At 41.5% G+C, this 19,501-nt stretch overlaps 4 non-coding genes across 4 annotated transcripts; 2 read left to right on the forward strand and 2 right to left on the reverse strand.

Moving 5' to 3' along the window:
• Positions 1-4,135: 4,135 nt before the first annotated feature.
• On the reverse strand, positions 4,136-4,208 carry trnak-uuu (transfer RNA lysine (anticodon UUU)). Its single transcript has one exon. It is a non-coding gene; the product is annotated as a tRNA-Lys (tRNA).
• A 1,342-nt stretch (positions 4,209-5,550) lies between these two features.
• trnaa-cgc (transfer RNA alanine (anticodon CGC)) lies at positions 5,551-5,621 on the reverse strand. The gene has a single exon. It is a non-coding gene; the product is annotated as a tRNA-Ala (tRNA).
• Positions 5,622-7,166: 1,545 nt separating this feature from the next.
• On the forward strand, positions 7,167-7,239 carry trnak-uuu (transfer RNA lysine (anticodon UUU)). Its single transcript has one exon. It is a non-coding gene; the product is annotated as a tRNA-Lys (tRNA).
• Positions 7,240-9,639: 2,400 nt separating this feature from the next.
• Positions 9,640-9,711, forward strand: trnat-cgu (transfer RNA threonine (anticodon CGU)). The gene has a single exon. It is a non-coding gene; the product is annotated as a tRNA-Thr (tRNA).
• Positions 9,712-19,501: the final 9,790 nt, after the last annotated feature.

Genomic DNA, 19,501 nt, shown 5'->3' on the forward strand with positions numbered 1-19,501 from the left:
TCCGTTAAGTTTTTGCTAAGCAGTTTCTCCGTTTTCCTCGTATTGTGATTGTCAGCGAGCACAACAAGACTGAAACAGTGTAAAGGCAGGTAAAAAAGACAGGGTAAAACGCCTGATTGTCGGGAGTGGGATTTGAACCCATGCCTCTATTTGGAGAGCGAAACACAAAGCTTAAAAGACACAAATCGGTGAATTTGCTGTTTTAAACCGCTCGACTATCCTGAAGAAATGGGTGCTGAGTGAACCAGTCGCATCCGATTTTCCGTAACTTTAGGACGATTGATACAACTGGACGAACAATTTGTGGCGTTTAGCATGACATGGAAAACGGTACCGGAGCATTCGGGTCCGGACTACCAGACTCAGAAACAGTTTTTGTCCCCGCACTATCAAACTATTAAACTCCCAGCCTCTCTCACTCTCTCCTCACCTCTCACCTATGACCTGAACCTCACAGTGCCTTCTTTCTTACCAAAAACCCAAACACACATTGAAAATCTACCTCTACCTTACATGTCAAAAAGCTCACTCCCCATCATTTCTATCCCTTTATTCCATTCTTTTGATGCATGTTTTTGCACATAACCTGTTACCTTTTTGTTGTTTTGCACACTGCCCATTGTTTTTTTTTTTGCACATCGGCTGTTGTCTCTGTCTTTCTTTTGTTATACAATTGTATTGTTGTTGTGTTTTTTTCTTGTACTACTTATGTCCGAGAGCTAGCTAAATAGCATTTCGTTATACCATATACCTGTGTATGAGTATAATGACAATAAACTTGGACTTGAACTTGAACTTGACATAGTCTTGCAGGCAGTATATTATTTTATCGTTTACTCGTTTAAAAAAACATGGTCTTCTTGTTCCTAAGTCAGATTTTTAGTGCTTTCGAACGTTACTTCCAACCTGGACTGACAGCTCACCCGATATGTTTGTGATCAGACAATGGAGTCGGGGGCTGTACCAAGCGCACGTTCCTTCCCAATGCTGAGGCGATCATTCGGAAGATAGGTGTGAAGAGAGACAAGCTTTGTCGACTAAAAAACAAGGCAGGATATGCAAGAATATTAATCACTGGCGACAGTTATGTTCTCTTACTATTGAGACTCCTACATTGCAAGTTTTTTTGAAGACTTTGAAACAGGCATGGGTGGGGTTTGAAACCACAATCTTCAGTTTACAAGACCGACACCTTATCACTTGGCCACTGGACCTTCGAGAAAGCATGGGAATAATGTTGTTCAAATTATTTTTTTCTGAATCTGGTTTACATCGCCTGGAGGCAGCAACAACAGTAAAAGGGATACTTAACAAGGAGATACGCTGTAGCAGTGCGACTCCAACAGATGCTCCTGAAGAGACTGGAGGTTTAAGCCAGCTCCTTAGAGCGCTCGGCCACGTTACTCTCAACAGCGGCTCTTCAGCTCTTGTTGTTTGACCTAGTGTTTTTATAACGCGTGGAATTGACCGCAACTTCGTTTTCTGAGATGCTTTCTCTCACGTGGTGAAATCTCGACCTCTTTGGCATCTCTGGCTATAGTTCTTCTGTAGAGCAGGCTTTCACACCTCTGCTTATAGTGAAGTCATTTTATTTTTACAGGAAGACCCATTCCATAACGATCTCTCCTGTTTTAGAAATGCTTCATAAGGCGTGTTTGATTCAACGGACAAACAGTATACTAATTGTACAATGTAGATTTATCCGGCATTCATACTGGATTTGAGTGGGATTCTGAAATACTTCTTGCAAAGGTATTCAGACTTTCTTGAACCTATAATAAAAAAACAGACCTGAAACTTCCTAGCTTCCAATCTCTGATGTTGCTGTCCTTAAACTCGGACGTGATGTTCTGCAGACGTGTGCATAATGTCCTGTTTTCTTACAGTGTAGACATTTTGCTGTTCACGCTCCGCATTCATCTGCTTTGTGCATTGTTAGTCCGCACCTTTAACATGTAATGTCAGCCGTCCCCTGTTCTTCTATATCTCTAGCATGACTGCGTCCGGCTGCTCGGCTTTTGTTTGTAAAGTTTGAGCGAGCGCCCCGTTCAGTGTCACTTTGTCACTGTGGTCAGAAAGCATTCTTGATTCTGCTTGAGCTGCTTCATGAATTCTAGCGACTGTAAGAGCTCTTTCTAAAGTCAGCCCTTCCTCCTGCAGCAATTTATAGTCTCTTATGTGCACATTTTTCCACAAGTTAATCTCTTAACATGTCAGTTTCCAATACTCCAAAGTCACACGATTTAGCCAGTTCTCTTAGTGCAGTCACAAAAGCAACAACAGATTCGTCCTGAGACTAAGTTCTCTGCCTAAATTTATGCCGTTCCAAAACCACATTTCTCCGCGGTGTAAAGTAAGCGTCTAAGGCAGCTACAGTCTGTTCATATGTACCTTTTTCTCCAGGGAGGTTGGCGAAAATCCGCTGCACGGGAGCCCCGATACAGTGCAGTAGTGTAGCCCGTCTCACGGCATCCTGAGCTTCTGTAGATCCACTGGCTATTTAAAAAAATCTGTACGACTCCATCCATATCTTGTATTCCGTATACAAATACGGAGCTCCGAGGTTCAGTAGAAATGGTGGAAAAAGCTGAGCATAAGCAAAGCTTCTCGGCGCGGCTGCCATATCTTCCATGGCGCAAGCTAAACGAAAAGTCCGGAAATTCAGAAGTTCGTGTTCTGCTCGCTTTGAGTCCGTTAACCACTCATCTCTCGTCGCCATAAATGTTGTGTATCTTAATAAAGAGACGTTTTCATATTAGTTTAACTATTTTATTAACTACACAGATCACGCCCTTACACCATATATTCCCGCCTTCTACTCTCTCAATCTGTTGTCTCGCGATGTCTACTCACTATACTACATTAAGCATGACTTCTTGTTGCAGTTGAGCTCAAAGCTGGAGATGAACTCCATATTCTACCGCCGTAACTAGTCCGAAACGTAGTATACAGTACACACTTTTTAAGTGAACTCAGGTTGTTAAAAAATTAAACCAGCGCCCTGTCACAGAAACGTACCCCAGTCTCCCGCGCAACAAGCGGGGGTACTCAGCACTATACTAACGAGGAGCGCTTGTCTGCAGCTGAGCGTCAGCTCTGTTTACTGTCAGCAGTCATTTCCTCATTTCTAAAGACTTTTTCACTTGCTCTCAGCTTTTAAAGACGGTCATAAACGCTCAAGAAGTAATTCATGTCAGTTGGAAGTCTGTTTCTGTTGTCTCAGCTCTTGATAAAGAAAAGCCGTGCGTGGGAGACTCCCTCTCTGAAGAAGTTTGCCGTCACCCTGCGAGGGAGAAGAGCCATCAATCACCGAGGCAACCACTGAGACAGTTAACATTAAACACGTGAAATGCGAGATGTTGTGACTTTTTTCCCGCTTAAGGCTTCTATCGTTTCTACTCTAACGAGAAAGACCTCTTTATTAGAAGTGAGATTTTAACAAACGTCTCCAGGGTTAACTGCGACCTGAACGCAACGCCTTAGACCACCAGCCATCTTGCCTGTGGTACTTAGAGCAGCGCTCAAAAAAAATGATCAGAACCCGAAAGCGCTTCTTATGCGGATCAGTATATTCCGATACCACTGGTTCTGCAGAAGAAATAAGAAAAGCCGAACTCAAAGCAGTGTGTTGCCATTACGGGTACTCAGTAGCTGCTTTAAGATCTACTCACACCGTGTTGCCATTAAGGCTACCTAGTTAAAAAAAAAACTTATCGTCATCTTTTTGAACGTGATTATTAGACACCCGTTAAATCTCCACCGAGGTTTCTTGAGAGATCGTTCAGCGAGCGAGTATTAAAAAACTACGTTGCTTCTAACCTCTGCTCTCACTGTAAACTCGGACGTGATGTTCTGCAGATGTGCAGTGTGCCTTTCCTCTTGTCGTATTCAAGAGTACTCACTGTGTGCGCTCCTCACTGCGTGTTCTGTACTCTACTGTGATTTAATTTAGATGATTACGTGGAGTAGAGTGACAAGATCTACTTGAACATTTTCGGTTTGTGAAATGAAACACTAAATACAGTACTGTAAATACAAGTAATGGACATTTAAAATAACCACAGTACAGCTAGAAGAGTGAAAGATAAGAGACTATTTAGAATGACATTCACAATAGACTTAAGAACAGCACAACCGCCCGAAGAGTGACTTGAACCCTGGGCCCTCAGATTAAAAGTCTGATGCTCTACCGACTGAGCTATCCGGGCTCTGAAAGAAAGTCGACACTGTCGGGATCCTCGCAAGTCACCTGTCTCTTGTGCCGAAGAGCAGTCATACCGGACCCGTCTGGAATGACCACTGACAGACTTTATCCAGAAGCGACGGCACCACTTCCAGTAGAATGAGTGAGAAATACAGCATGACATGGGTAGTTAAGGGGCTCCCACAATCCATCTTTCCTCACATTACTAATTTTTTTCAATAGCATTTTGACCTTTTTTCACATTCAGATTTTTTTCACATTTAATAAAATCTTTTAATCAACAACATTAAAAAGAAAACAAATGGAACATTTTTGGGAACAATAATTAAAAAAAAAACTTTCAATGCCTTGGTTGTTTACGTGTGCACACCCTTTATAAAGGGAGTTGCAACAGTGCTGAAATGTAAAGAGCATTTCTGTAGAGAAAACAGCATTTTTTCTGCCTTGATGTTAAGCTTAGGGAACCTGTCTTTTAGAAATTCTATTTTATAACACCTTGCACAGCCTCCCGGCAGACTAACAAATATTTTTTTGGAGAAATTGGCTCACACACCGGAAGACACTATCGTTTATTTACGTTAGAGTATGTGAATAACAGTTTAACCGAAAAAGTTTGTAATTGTGATTTTGTTAAAATTCAATAAATCGTCTATCATCAGTAAGTAATTATTAAGAAAGTGTTTTCTTTCATAAACTATAAGACAATTTAGAGAGTTTATAGGTCATAAACGTCGGTTATGTTCTTTTAACTCTAGCATTCAGGATCCAAACCCAGGTGCGGACGGTTGTGTTTCTTGAATCTCTTGTAATCATCAAAAGTCGATATGTAGTCCTTCAGTACTTTCTCGAGTTGTGGCATGGATATTTTATACGATCAATACTTGTCATGCTCTTTTGCATTTTCATTAACAAACAGCAAAAGTTCAAAGTGTGTTTATGGCTGTGCTTCACATCTACACGAGAGCACTTGTAACAGTACAGGACACGCAGTGAGGAGTTCGTGAAGCTTTCAGTTTAGTGCGGAGATCAGAAGGAGGATTCGCTCGCTGAATGATCTCTCAAGAAAGCCCGGGTGAGATTCAAGAGGTGTTTTCTGCAACAGCCACGGCAAGTGTGAAGCAATCTCTGGATTTCCTGAATTTGAACTAAATTATTAGGGTTAGGGTTAGTTCAAATAATTTAGGATTTAACAGAACTAAATGAGGTACATTTAAAACAGCAGCGCAACTCTGCAGCACGTCGAGTGTGCCTGCATTTAGTTGTGTAAACCTGGCTCTCTCTGAACACAAGGAAAGAGTTCTCACTCAACAAAAGATTGCAATGTGAGTACTGTAATATAAAGCACCTGGAGATGCCAGGGATTGAACCAGGACCTCATACATGCGAAGCATGCGCTCTACCACTGAGCTACATCCCCGATGGCAAAGTAATGGAACAGACTTGTCCAGATGCTCACTGATCACAATCCACCACTCACGAAGAATGCCTGCAGTTTCCCACTTTCGCGTTTCCTCTACTACAGAGTAAATGCATGGGAATGAAGAAATAAGGAAGGAAAAATAATCGCATTGAAGCTTCAAGAGACTGGGCACAAATTAATCTATTATTTTTGTATCCAGTCATACGTGCGACGGTGGTTAATTCCCAGACGGGGGAGTGCTTTTTTTCTACCTTCTTACTCGACTGTCTTTCAATTCTGTTTTATTTGAAAGCTTTTTGCATCTTTTAAGTGCTCTTGATTAAACTATGCATAGAAAAACAGCACTACTGATGATTTTCATGGACCGATGTACACTTGTTCTGTACAACTCGAGTGATAAAGCCCTGTCTGCAAATATTGTAGAAGAAAATAAAAGGGTGAAACAACGCCCCACCACAGGAATGGTAACAGGAAGGATCGTGTTCTTATTTGATAAGTCCTTTTGAGATGTCTTGTCAATGCACACAGGCGTTAGAATAATTTACTTTTAGTGGTGTTTTTAAACAAAGATGGAACATGTTATTTCTATACCAGGAAGAAAGGAGCAGATTTTAACTTTAAGAGGCAAAAACGACACCTTATCAAAGCTAAAATTAATTAAAATGACATCACAGCAAAAGAGTGGAGCCTTGAGTGAATAAGATTAGTTTTCATTGGACGTCTGTGTCTCCATAACTTTGTAGGTGAGAGAGAGGATTGTGACAATTTGCAGGTGCTTCTCGGAAGTGCGTTGGTGGTACAGGCGCCTTCCAAATAATTGAGTCGGGTTTGAATCCCAGCCAGTACAAACCCAAATCTTTTCAAGATAATTTGTTGTCCGCTAACACATCTTTTGAAAAACTACAACAGCTAACACCCCGTGTGAAACATCATGAACATCTGTTAAAGCCTGAGTTTTACATACTCTAACGTAAATAAACGTTAGTGTCTTCCGGTGTGTGAGCCAATTTCTCCAAAAAAATATTTGTTAGTCTGCCGGGAGGCTGTGCAAGGTGTTATAAAATAGAATTTCTAAAAGACAGGCTCCCTAAGCTTAACATCAAGGCAGAAAAAATGCTGTTTTCTCTACAGAAATGCTCTTTACATTTCAGCACTGTTGCAACTCCCTTTATAAAGGGTGTGCACACGTAAACAACCAAGGCATTTAAAGTTTTTTTTTTAATTATTGTTCCCAAAAATGTTCCATTTGTTTTCTTTTTAATGTTGTTGATTAAAAGATTTTATTAAATGTGAAAAAAATCTGAATGTGAAAAAAGGTCAAAATGCTATTGAAAAAAATTAGTAATGTGAGGAAAGATGGATTGTGGGAGCCCCTTAACTACCCATGTCATGCTGTATTTCTCACTCATTCTACTGGAAGTGGTGCCGTCGCTTCTGGATAAAGTCTGTCAGTGGTCATTCCAGACGGTCCGGTATGACTGCTCTTCGGCACAAGAGACAGGTGACTTGCGAGGATCCCGACAGTGTCGACTTTCTTTCAGAGCCCGGATAGCTCAGTCGGTAGAGCATCAGACTTTTAATCTGAGGGCCCAGGGTTCAAGTCACTCTTCGGGCGGTTGTGCTGTTCTTAAGTCTATTGTGAATGTCATTCTAAATAGTCTCTTATCTTTCACTCTTCTAGCTGTACTGTGGTTATTTTAAATGTCCATTACTTGTATTTACAGTACTGTATTTAGTGTTTCATTTCACAAACCGAAAATGTTCAAGTAGATCTTGTCACTCTACTCCACGTAATCATCTAAATTAAATCACAGTAGAGTACAGAACACGCAGTGAGGAGCGCACACAGTGAGTACTCTTGAATACGACAAGAGGAAAGGCACACTGCACATCTGCAGAACATCACGTCCGAGTTTACAGTGAGAGCAGAGGTTGGAAGCGACGTAGTTTTTTAATACTCGCTCGCTGAACGATCTCTCAAGAAACCTCGGTGGAGATTTAACGGGTGTCTAATAATCACGTTCAAAAAGATGACGATAAGTTTTTTTTTTAACTAGGTAGCCTTAATGGCAACACGGTGTGAGTAGATCTTAAAGTAGCTACTGAGTACCCGTAATGGCAACACACTGCTTTGAGTTCGGCTTTTCTTATTTCTTCTGCAGAACCAGTGGTATCGGAATATACTGATCCGCATAAGAAGCGCTTTCGGGTTCTGATCATTTTTTTTGAGCGCTGCTCTAAGTACCACAGGCAAGATGGCTGGTGGTCTAAGGCGTTGCGTTCAGGTCGCAGTTAACCCTGGAGACGTTTGTTAAAATCTCACTTCTAATAAAGAGGTCTTTCTCGTTAGAGTAGAAACGATAGAAGCCTTAAGCGGGAAAAAAGTCACAACATCTCGCATTTCACGTGTTTAATGTTAACTGTCTCAGTGGTTGCCTCGGTGATTGATGGCTCTTCTCCCTCGCAGGGTGACGGCAAACTTCTTCAGAGAGGGAGTCTCCCACGCACGGCTTTTCTTTATCAAGAGCTGAGACAACAGAAACAGACTTCCAACTGACATGAATTACTTCTTGAGCGTTTATGACCGTCTTTAAAAGCTGAGAGCAAGTGAAAAAGTCTTTAGAAATGAGGAAATGACTGCTGACAGTAAACAGAGCTGACGCTCAGCTGCAGACAAGCGCTCCTCGTTAGTATAGTGCTGAGTACCCCCGCTTGTTGCGCGGGAGACTGGGGTACGTTTCTGTGACAGGGCGCTGGTTTAATTTTTTAACAACCTGAGTTCACTTAAAAAGTGTGTACTGTGTACTACGTTTCGGACTAGTTACGGCGGTAGAATATGGAGTTCATCTCCAGCTTTGAGCTCAACTGCAACAAGAAGTCATGCTTAATGTAGCATAGTGAGTAGACATCGCGAGACAACAGAACGAGAGTAGAAGGCAGGAATATAAGGTGTAAGGGCGTGATCTGTGTAGTTAACAAAATAGTTAAAATAATATAAAAACTTCTCTAAATTTAGATACACAACATTTATGGTGACCAGAGATGAGTGCTTGACGGACTCAAAGCGAGCAGAACACTGCAGATTTTAATTCTCTTGCTGGTAGAAACGAACTTTTGAATTTTCGGACTTTTCGTTTAGCTTGCGCCATGGAAGATATGGCAGCCGCGCCGAGAAGCTTTGCTTATGCCCAGCTTTTTCCACCGCTTCTACTGAACCTCGGAGCTCCGGATTTGTATACGGAATACAAGATATGGATGGAGTCGTACAGATTTTTTTTTAAATAGCCGGTGGATCTACAGAAGCTCAGGATGCCGTGAGACGTGCTACATTACTGCACTGTATCGGGGCTTCCGTGCAGCGGATTTTTGCCAACCTCCCTGGAGAAAAAGACTGTAGCTGCCTTAGACGCTTCCTTTACACCGCGGCGAAATGTGGTTTTGGAACGGCATAAATTTAGGCAGAGAACTTAGTCTCAGGACGAATCTGTTGATGCTTTTGTGACTGCACTAAGAGAACTGGCTAAATCTTGTGACTTTGGAGTATTGGAAACTGACATGTTAAGAGATCAACTTGTGGAAAAATGTGCACATAAGAGACTATAAATTGCTGCAGGATGAAGGCTGACTTTAAAAAGAGCTCTTACAGTCGCTAGAATACATGAAGCAGCTCAAGCAGAATCAAGAATGCTTTCTGACCACAGTGACAAAGTGACACTGAACGGGGCGCTCGCTCAAACTTTACAAACAAAAGCCGAGCAGCCATGCTAGAGATATAGAAGAACAGGGGACGGCTGACATTACATGTTACAGGTGCGGACTAATAACGCACAAAGCAGATGAATGCGGAGCGTGAACAGCAAAATGTCTACACTGCAAGAAAACAGGACATTGTGCACATGTCTGCAGAACATCACGTCCGAGTTTAAGGACAAGTATCCTTTTTATTGTTGTTGCTGCCTCCGGTTTACATTTGAACAAAATAATTTGAACAACCTTATTCCCATGGTTATGTGAAGGCGCGGTGGCCAAGTGGTAAGGCGTCGGTCTCGTAAACCGAAGAGCGTGGGTTCAAACCCCACCCGTGTCTGTTTCGTTTGTCACCGCTTTCCTTTAGTTTCAAAGTCTTAAAAAAACTCGCAATGTAGGGATCTCAATAGTAAGAGAGCATAACTGTCGCCAGTGATTAGTATTCTTGCACATCCTGCCTTGTTTTTTAGTCGACAAAGTTTATCTCTCTTCACACCCATCTTCCGAATGATCGCCTCAGCACTGGGAAGGAACGTGCGCTTGGTACAGCCCCCGACTCCATGGTCTGATCACAAACAGATCGGGTGAGCTGTCAGTCCAGGTTGGAAGTAACGTTCGAAAGCACTAAAAATCTGACTTAGGAACGAGAAGACCATGCTTTTTTAATACGAGTAAACGATAAAATAATATACTGCCTGCAAGACTCTGTCAAGTTCAAGTCCAAGTTTATTGTCATTATACTCATACACAGGTATATGGTATAACGAAATGCTATTTAGCTAGCTCTCGGATATAAGTAGTACAAAGAAAAAAACACAACAACAATACAATTGTATAACAAAAGAAAGACAACAGCCGATGTGCAAAAAACAACAACAGGCAGTGTGCAAAACAACAAAAAGGTAACAGGTTATGTGCAAAAACATGCATCAAAAGAATGAAATAAAGGGATAGAAATGATGGGGAGTGAGCTTTTGACATGTATGGTAGAGATAGATTTTCAATGTGTGTTTGGGTTTTTGGTAAGAAAGAAGGCACTGTGAGGTTCAGATCATAGGTGAGAGGTGAGGAGAGAGTGAGAGAGGCTGGGAGTTTAATAGTTTGATAGTGCGGGGGTAAAATTATTTTCGAGTCTTGTAGTCCGGACCCGAATGCTCCGGTACCGTTTTCCATGTCATGCTAAACGCCACAAATTGTGTTCGTCCAGTCGTATATATCGTCCTAAAGTTACGGAAAATCGCATGCGACTGGTGCAATCAGCACACATTTTTTCAGGATAGTCGAGCAGTTTAAAACAGCAAATTCACAGCTTCTTATAAGCTTTGTGTTTCGCTCTCCAAATAGAGGCACGGGTTCAAATCCCACTCCTGACCATCAGGTGTTTTACCCTGTCTTTTTTACCTGCCTTTACACTGTTTCAGTCTTGTTGTGCTCGCTGACAATCACAGTACGAGGAAAACGGAGAAACTGCTTAGCAAAAACAGAACGGACAGAAAAAAGCTTTGTAAACACGTGAATGTGATTAGCAGCAGTAAGGTATGCATTCAAATGTTTAAGGCAGAAGAAAGGTGCAGCACAATGCAATTTGTGAGAATTCGCGGGTTTTTATGCTGCTTGGACTTCTTTCAAGCCTATGAAGTGACCCCCGTTTTATTTTCATTTTCAAACTTCAGAACCGAATAACAAAGAGGTTTCATGTGTGACAGCATTCCGTTGCAAATACCGTTTCCACGATGTATTCAGCGACGGGAATGAAATATTTTAGTGCTGGCTCAAATGCGAGGAATTTCAGAAAAACCTGGAAAAGCAACGCTTGCAGTAAACGACAAATTTAAAGCGTGTAGTCAGCATGAACAGAACAACGCAATGCTCTGTAAAAACGATCTGAAGCCGCAATTACTCTTTTATCTCAGGCAGTTCATTCCCATACGATGTTTCCGCAGAATAAATGAAATGCCGAACTCCAAACATGTTGTTGCCATTATTGTTACTCCTGCTGCTGTAGTTTTAAGCTTTAATCAGTGGGTATGTAATGTTGTAAAGGGGCTGGACTACTTTGTTCAGTCCAAATTCCATTATGTGAATTTATGCTTTTTTAATATAAGTATTAACAACACAATGCGTGCTCAAAAACCGTTACTCATTAGCTTAAGAAGCGGCAGTGTTTAGACAAAGTGTGGTATTCGAATAGTAAATGCTGAAGTGTTTAATACTTGCTTGTGAGCCTTAGATAAATTGCCTGCTGCAATTTCAGCAAGCGGAGTTCTGCTCAGCTGCCTGTAGTACACATTGCTGATTCCTTTTGTGAGGGCACGGGCAATCTTTCAACGATAAGGCTGACGTGCCTGTCGAAATTTTGTTTCCCTTTCACTGTGTTGTATTTTTCCTACTCGAACAACATCAATTGTGATGTCATCATTGCCCATTGGTTTGTGTCTTGTTATCATTATGTATTTTACATTACAGGAACTGAAGGTACTGAAGGTAGGAACTGAAAGTACAGACTGCTTTAATCATCAGAAAGTTTTTTTTTTCTGCTGTTCTCTTTCCTGATGTATTGGTATTTGAAGGCTATTGGGTAGCAATGATTTATCTTCCTGACCTCGCTATATAACATATGGGTCCATGGTCATCTTAGTTTAGATGTACCTTTTAGAGGTGGTATTTTTCTCCATCTTTCAGCCTTCAGACATACTTGGAAAGTGTTAGGCACAGACAATCTTTCTTAATCCCCTTTTATCCTGAGGTGACGTCCCAGGCACGCTTGCCCCCTGGGAATATTCACTGTGCTCTTCAGGCTTTTTTTCTGATACTACACAGATTTTTTCTCCTTCAAACATGTCACCACTGTCTGTGCTGCCGTGTGCAGCCCATGCCTCTTCTGTATCTTCTGATGAACTTCTGAGCTCTGTGTTGCCTTCCAAACTATGTCCCTCACTTTGACTTGAAATATTGACTATAGATTGTGTACTGTCATCTGGTTTGGAATCCTTACCAATACTCACCTCCTTCTGCGCCCTAAGCACTTGGATTCTTACTTTTTTTCTATCTTCATGCCAAATCACTGATAACCATTTCCTGTTGCTGGAGCAATCCTCTCCAAGGACTCTGTTTGACAGTGTTGACCACATATTGTCATGCCACCTAATTTTTTTTCTAGCTTAGAAAACTTCAGAAATTCTTTGATCTCATTCCCTACTTCACCAGCCCTTGACCACAGGTCTGGCCTCCTACTCCTCTGTCCTCCTTTAACATGTGGCATTGCCAAAAATCTGAAAAATAGGGAACACATCTGAATGAAGTGGAAACATAATTGAAATTCAACTCCCAATGGATGTTAATAGTGTAGGAGTGCAACAGATGTACAAGCCATTAAATGTTCTTATTTCTGTGTTTAATTTTTGAGGGACCCTATATTTTGATATAGCATCAATCACAAAACAGCATTCTGTCACTGTCACGACCACCAGCCAGGGGAGATCAACTCACAAAAGAACTAACCAGTACCAGCAGCGGGTTAATAATAACATTTGTTAATCCACCAGCAAAGCACTGTTTTAACCATTCAAACCCGCTTCCCGCTACTCGGTATTGAGTCTTCTCTTTGAGAGCTCTACCTCGCGTTTACTCTGAATCTCGCTTACTGGTTACTGAACTCCCTTTTGCCTCTCGACCTTGGACCTTACCTTCTGTTTTGAATTGTTTGCTTCTCTCTGTACTTCCAGTATTTCGATCTACCTTTCACCTAACAATCTCGTTCTGGATTGTTCGCCTGTCTCAATAACTACTTGCTCCTGCATCTGCACAGGATCTGCATACCTTTTCACTGAGGATTTCTGACAGTCACAGCCACATAAAAAACTAGAAAAGAAGTATGTGTTTCTTAAAAAAAATACCCCAAATTGTTTTTGTTTTTTAAAAGTCAACATATCTGGGTTGTGTTTGCAAGATTTTTTAAAATTGGAAAGTTTGTGTGGGTATGATTGTAAAAAATCAAATCATAACTGAAGAAGGCTCCATGCTCAAAACATTGTGTTTTCTTCTTCTCTTTTCAGCATGGAATAAACCTATTACTTTTTCCTTGGAGATTACCATGTGCCAATACGATAAGATCACTGTATTGACAATATACAATTTCTTGCATTAGAAATTCCTATTTTGCATATCCCAGCTTGCTCTCCTTGAGACGCACATACAGGGAGAGAAGCTGGGGGTCAGAGCGCAGGGTCAGCCATTTATACGGCACCCCTGCAGCAGATGGGGTTAAGGGCCTTGTTCAGGAGCCCAATGGAGTAGGATTCCTCTGCCGACCGTGGGATGTTAACCAGCAACCTTCCAGCCACAGGTGCAGATCCTTAGCCACAGAGCCGCCGCTCTGCCAAATGTGCCAATTCTTTAAAAGCAGTCCAAAAAAATGCAAATTTATTTTTAAAAATAGCTGTTGTACAGAACATCAGTGGCTATTGAAGAGTACATACAAGCACAGAGACAAGTTAATAAACTTGGAATGACTACTTACAGCTCTGGAAAGACCGAAGATATTGTTTCCGGTTGTTAAGGAACAAGTAATAGGTTTATTCCATGCTGAAAAAAAAGAAGAGAGAAAACAATGTTTCGGCCGTGGAGCCTCATTCAGGTGTGAGAGAGAGAAGGCAGTAGGCAAAGGTAATGTAGTGGGAGAACAAAGGCTGGGAGGGAGGAGGGGTGAGAGGCGGGAGCAGGGGACAGAAAGAGAGGCCAATCAAGAGGTGTGAAGTCAGAATAGGTGTTGAGAGGTGTGAAATGAAACTTCCAATGAATGGAGAAAATTTAGTAGAATAGTAGTCTTTCGTTTAGAGAAGGGGTAAGGTGTGATCCTAGCTGCAGGATATGTTTGGTTTTGGTATTCTTTCTAATGTATGAGTTCAGAAAACCATCTTTGAGAACACAGATGGAGAGATTAGAGTGGTCATGGCCATCAGAGGTGAAATGAGAAACAGTGGTTTTTGGAGAGATCTTTAATCTTCACAGCCCTGACATGTTCTCTGAAGCGGTCTCCAAGTCTCCTTCCTGTTTCTCCAATATAGAGAGAAACTGGGCATTTACGCAAGAGATACAGTAAATAAGGTTGCTGGAGGTACAAGATGCCATCTGGGTGATCCAGAATTGTCCTGAGGGGCCTTGAATGAGTGTGGTGTTGGATGTGTACTTGCAGGCGATACAGCGAGCTCTGTTGCAAGGGAAAGTACCTGGTGTGGATGGTTGCTGAGGGCGGTCAAGGGAGCTGTGAACAAGAAGGTTGTGCAGATTAGGTGACTGGTGATATGAGATGATGGGGCGGTCAGAAAAGAGGGCCCCAACAGAGGGATCATCCTGTAGGATGGAAAAGTTGTCGTTAACAGTCCTGGGGATAGGAAGTGTGTTAGGGAAGCACCAAAGGAATGCGGTTGTTACGGTGGGAGTTCCTGATTGGGTTGATGGTCCGAGGGGTGTTTTTGGCTCGGGCAAGGGCCCTGTCAATAACACTGCTGGGGTATCCTCTGTTGATGAAAAAGGAGTTCATTTTGAGGGTTTGGTTCTGGAATTCGATGTCGTCGCTGCATATTTGTTGTAGCCGAAGGAACTGTGAAAAAGGGAGAGATTTTTAGTATGTTTGGGGTGAAATGAGCTATACAAGATATCTGTGTGAATCTGTGGGTTTGTAATAAACAGAAGTGGAGAGTCTGTGGTAGTTGATGGAGAAGTTGATGTCCAGAAACTGAAGAGTAGTTGAAGATATGTTAACTATATATTTGAGGTACAGGTGGAAGTTGGTGAAATGGTGCAGGAAGCACTTAAGCTGATCGTTGGAGCATGTGGCGGCACTGACGCAGTCATCAATACATCGCTTGTAGAGGTCAGGGACATAGCCAGTGTAGGAAGCGAAGAAGCGTTCTTCTACCCAGCCAACAAAGATATTGGCATAGCTGGGTCCCATTCTGGTGCCCATGGCAACTCCACTCACCTGTTGGTAAAAAAGATTATTGAAGGAGAATGCGTTCAGTCTGAGAACCAGTGTTTCTGGTTGTTGTCCTTTAATTGATCTGGCACCAAAACATTAATCCTAAACAGTCAAACAGGTCCATGTGATGAAAACCCTTATGCTCTTTAATGTTTTTTTATGCACTAATTTCCCCCCCTCCCACTCATCAGCTTTTGGATGAGAGATTCTGACCACTATATAAGATCAGAAGCAGTAGAAGAAACGGGCTTCTTTTCTGCTTATTTAACACACTCCTAATGCAAACAACACATTACGAGTACAATGGAAAGTTTGCACCAAATGGGATCAAGCAATTTAAAACATATGTTCAGGGTACAGGAAAGTTGTTATAGAGATGAATGGTATTCATGAAACAAATAATGTTGCAAAAAACTTTGCCAAAAGTCACAACCCATTTAACATTCATCAGACAGGTTAATCAGTTGGATATCTCTTAGGTTCTAAATGCACTTAACGGCTGTATAATGCAAGCAAAAGAGTAAAAAGAACAGTAGTGAACTACATTTCTTACAATAATAAACAGCCATTTGATCTTGTGAATGATCTATCATACACCCTTGAAATGATGTTAAAGATTTGGAAGTTTGCACAGCTTGTAGTCTTTCTAACTCCATGAGACACACAGACAGGGAGAGAAGCTGGGGGTCAGAGCGCAGGCCGCTGTGCTCTTGTGCCAAACAGGTCATACAAAGACTGCCATTCCTTATATCTTTCCCTGAACCTGTGTGTCACTTCCTCACCTTCCAGAAGCAAAATATCGAGCTTCCACACACCCTTCCCCACAGTAACAGCTGTTGGAATAGAAATTGTACATGACAGCAGACAATGGTCAGAGAAAAAAAAACAGGGGTTAGGCCTGCGGTCGTGCAAGTAAAATCATGTATCAAAACAAAATGCGTGAGCCTTGGGTCCCATTAGACTAGTCCCATGTGAAACCTGCCCTCCCCTGACTATGAAGTTTGAAGCCATCTTTCAGTTTAAAATCTTTACATAATGTTTGCAATAATATTGATGATTTATCAAATTGGACCCGTCTCTCGCCCCTCATTCTGCCTTCTCTTTCTAAAAGAGAATTAAAATCCCCAGCTAAAACCACTGGTTCCCATCCCAATCAATATACTCAGTTCCTGAATTAGGACATATCTGTCATGTGAGCAACTCAGACAATATATATTTAAGAGTTTAAATTAGACATTCATGAAACCCAGATACACCACCAGTGCTCTCCCTGGTTTCACTACAAGGTGCTGACGTACCTCTACCATCTTATTTTTAATTAGAACAGCTATACCATCAGATTTATTTTCTTTGGACCCACTCCAGATTGATGGGCCCAATGTCCCCAGTTCTTCCATATCCTTATGGCAGTTTTTAAAGGGTAACCCACACTCCTGTAACAACACAATATCAGCATTTACCTTCCTCACAAAAGATAGTATATTCCTTGCCCTTAACTTGGAGCGAATGCTTCTCACATTTATGGACACAATATTAAGAGCCATACTTAAGTAGGACCAGGGGAGACTTAAAGCTCTGGCTACAATCATTCAGTAGGTGACACCTACTATACAGGCCTCCCCCCCTTTTGTTTTAATTGTCTCCTCCTCCACCACCCCCACAATCCATAGGATATATCTCCACCTGCCTTCCTTGAGTCTCTGGTTCTAAAGCTTGGTAAGTAAGATCACATATATTGGAGACATCTAAACCCATGGGAGAACCTACCTGAGGACTCGGAAAATGATCTTCCCTCACTCTTCTGCTCAGAGTTAAATCATTTTCTAAATCTAATGTCTCTTTTAGACTGCACCCTCTGTTCTGTACATTTCATTTGAAAAACAGAACACAAGGCCTCTATTTTCACCTAATCCAATCAAAGAAGGAATGTGTTTAAATCCACCATAACAATTTTTTGTCTTCATGCAATGAAACAGGTACTCTCCATGCACAGTTCCAGATGCCATCATCATCCAAGACTTTCTGAAGCTCACCTTTCACTAAACAATACTTAGACAACCATGTCACAACATCTTCCTTCATCACCATCTCATTAAACATGCGAACAATCACAGTCCTATTAATTAATAATAATTGCTTACACTTATACAGTGCTTTTCTGGACACTCCACTCAAAGCGCTTTACAGTTAATGGGGACTCCCCTCCACCACCACCAATGTGCAGCATCCACCTGGATGATGCGACGGCAGCCATAGTGCGCCAGAACGCTCACCACACATCAGCTCTCAGTGGGGAGGAAAGCAGAGTAATGTAGCCAATTCATAGGGGGGGATTATTAGGAGGTCATGATTGGTGAGGGCCAATTGGAAATTTGGCCAGGACACCGGGGTTACACCCCTACTCTTTTCGAGAAACGCCCTGGGATTTTTAATGACCACAGAGAGTCAGGACCTCGGTTTTACATCTCATCCGAAGGATGGCGCCTGTTTACAGTCCAGTGTCCCCGTCACTATACTGGGGCATTAGGACCCACACAGACCACAGGGTGAGTGCCCCCTGCTGGCCCCACTAACACCTCTTCCAGCAGCAACCTTGGTTTTTCCCAGGAGGTCTCCCATCCAGGTACTGACCAGGCTCACACCACATTACAAAGATCCATCAGCTTCTGCCATTCAAACATTCTAATCAGGCCCACATCTTTTTTTCTACTCTATTTTTATCCAAAATTGTTCCAGTAACTTCGCCGATTGAAACTAATGTCAAAACCAATTCCCTTCAGCAAAGTGATTAAGCATTTGACATCTAATGCCTTAATCCTTTCTCTAACACCTTCCTTGAAAAGTCCAACCGTGAAATATCACCCGAGTGAGCCAAACCCTCACCACCCTTATACACCAAAAGTGAACAAATGTAACGGTGCATGCCGACCCTACAGGCCGCCATGGCCGTTACAAATGTGTCAAAAGCAAACTAAACCTAAACCGAAACCTCTGCTGTGCACCAAACCCACCAAAACCCTATTCCCTTAATCTTACACTTATACAAAAACTCCACTCTCGACTTCTGGGTTTAACCCTTTACATCTCGAACACTGGTTAGAGACTCAGTGTGTCCCAGGCTCAGCGGTTATATAGGACAGGACTCGGTGAGCTGCAGGTGAAACTCGTTGTTCTGTGCTCCCCGTGCGGAATGCGCGTCTCCTCCCTCCAGACTCATCAAACCGCCTTCATACTCTACAGCGGGAAAAAAAAACTCCCTTTACTGTCTTCATACAGTACATCCCTCTTAAATCCCAGAAACACAGAAACTCCAGGGCGTTTCTGTGAGTCAGTACTAGGTTTCTCTGTTCGAGGTTACAAGCAGAAACAATAAAAGCGCTGAAAGCAGGAAGTTATTTCTCCTCATAGGCATAAATGTGTAAAAATAAATGTTCTGATTCCTAAAACCTAATAAAATCCATGTAAGTCTCCTTTTCATCCCTAATGCATATAACTGAATAGAAACCAGTCAAGTTCAGCTACTTTTCTGATGTATATGAATACACTAGTTCTGGTGCAGCTCTTACAACAAAGATACTTAAGAACTTTTTTTTCATACGAGCTCTTGCCTTTTTTAAATTGAATATTTTTTCATTTCAGTAAATCACACGAAACACCAGCAACACTCATTGTAAGCATCTGACCAATCACATTCCTGAATTTTAAACCCATTTAGTATTTATTTTTAACTTGTTTTATTTTTTTTAAATTTCAAAACCTGTTTTAAGTATTCTTGCCATTTTTAGCATATTGTAAGTGGATTTTTTCAAATATTTTATTTTTTAAATCAGATCAACCCATTGTAAGTTCCCATTGATAATTCCTGAGCTTTATAACTGTGTATTATTTCTTTTTACCTTTTTTAATTTTTTTATTATTTTACAGAGCTTTTTAATATATTGTGAGCATTTTAGTGTCATTTTAAAATAGGACTATCAATGCTCCTGACTTTTAAACCTGTATTTATTCTGACATTATTCTCTCCACCTGCAGATGAGGGAGGTATTTGATTTTAAATTTGTTGATTTGGGGGGAAAATGTACATTCATTTCCTTGTATGTATCACCAGTGGGAAACTTTTTTTGGATGAATTGCATTTTTGGATGAATTG

The sequence above is a fragment of the Lepisosteus oculatus genome, chromosome 14, assembly GCF_040954835.1.
Source record: "Lepisosteus oculatus isolate fLepOcu1 chromosome 14, fLepOcu1.hap2, whole genome shotgun sequence".
NCBI lineage: Eukaryota > Metazoa > Chordata > Actinopteri > Semionotiformes > Lepisosteidae > Lepisosteus > Lepisosteus oculatus.